General features: G+C 29.5%; 1 long non-coding RNA gene across 1 annotated transcript; it reads left to right on the top strand.

Moving 5' to 3' along the window:
• Window positions 1–310: 310 nt before the first annotated feature.
• LOC114370626 lies at window positions 311–1,395 on the top strand. Its single transcript, XR_003657887.1, has 3 exons — window positions 311–390; window positions 766–827; window positions 927–1,395. It is a non-coding gene; the product is annotated as an uncharacterized LOC114370626 (long non-coding RNA).
• Window positions 1,396–1,619: the final 224 nt, after the last annotated feature.

Raw genomic sequence — 1,619 nt, 5'->3', positions numbered from 1 at the left:
ATATAATATCATTATTAATTCATACATTCTCAGCACATAAGCAAAGAAAATATATCTCAATTGGTTAAATAAACTAAAAAAAATATTATAAATCTCTTCACACCTTAGTTGATTCTCATGAATAAAAAACAAAACTCTAAGTGCATGAAACTTTTTTTTCTTGGTGAGGCTTAAAGGTCGCTAAAACGATTGCAAGAAGGAGCTGCTATTCTCACCCTTATTTTTGTTCTTGCACTCCTTTCTTTTAAAAAAAAAATAGATCAAATTACTATTTAACCCGCATTCTTATGTACACAATGAATATGAAAACATCTCGTCCTATTTTCTATATTCTGTATCAAAATCCAAAGGCATCTCTTGCAGGACTGGTCATGTAATTTCTAAGAGTTTGTGAGTGTATGCATACATATGCATATATTATTTTATTCTTCTTCATAGAATTATTGCTTTTTTGAAATTTGGTTCTATCCTTAAAAGATTGCTTCATATGTTTCCTTGAAAATGTTTTCAAGTAACGCCTTCTTCAATTTCATGGTTCTTGGCTTTGTTATTTTAGTTCTAGGATTTATTCCCCTAATTTTACTTTTCCAATATTAAACCTTTTCTTTTCTCAATTTTATTTATGCGCTTTTCATAAAGTTTCCTTTTCGAATAATGACTGATGATCTGAAGAAACTGATATTTGTCTTTCTCTTCAATCATATTAATATTATTCTTCACTTTATCTTCAAGATCTTTTCTGTTGAAATGGTGTTCATATTGCAGTATGCTGGAGTATATCAATTTTGCATTCATTCTTTACACAGTAGAACGGCTAACAAGTATAGGTAAATTTATTTTTTCTTCGATGGGATCTCTGTTGTTAGGTTTTGAATTTGATCATGGGGGCATATTGATTGAGTCGTTAACCTACCTCTTTTGTGTAGTTTTGGGTAACAGCCTTGGTGATCTCTACTCCCTGGACTCTGATTTCTCAGATTTTTCCTACAGTTTCTACTTTTCATTGGCCTTGTATGAGCTTTTCTTGATTTACTTCTCCATGATTTTTGCTTTTCTTATTACATTATTTGGTGATCTTTACTCTGGATTATGAATCTCGTATTTGATTTATACTTTTCATTGGGTTACCGAAAGCTTTTTTTATTTCAGCACGATTTTGTGTTGATCCACCTGTGTTCTATTATGGGCATTTTACAACAGTGCTTCAAGATTGCTGAGTCCCTAGGGAAGATAAGAAATGTTGTGTATGATTTATCTTCTGAACAGGAGCAATAAGGGATGGGTATTCACTTTTGTTTCGAGAATCTGCATTTGGGTTTGAAGAACTACACAACTTTTTTGAAGAACTACACAACTTTTCTTTCTTAGTTTTCTTGATAACTTTTATATGGAAGGTTAAATAATGAAAGATATTGTGCGATTCATATACTCACATGGATTACCACCTAAGTCATACGGATTACGTAATTCGTATGACTCATATGAATTAAGTATTTTTTTAAAAAAAATCAAAAATATGTTTTTTAAATTTATTAATAAATTAATTTTTTAATAATAAATATTTTTTTCATTTATAAAAAATATATGGATTAAATAATTCGCATGAGTTATATCAAAAT

The sequence above is a fragment of the Glycine soja genome, chromosome 2 (assembly GCF_004193775.1).
Source record: "Glycine soja cultivar W05 chromosome 2, ASM419377v2, whole genome shotgun sequence".
In the NCBI taxonomy this organism is placed as follows: domain Eukaryota; kingdom Viridiplantae; phylum Streptophyta; class Magnoliopsida; order Fabales; family Fabaceae; genus Glycine; species Glycine soja.
This window is presented reverse-complemented; position numbering and strand designations above follow the sequence as displayed.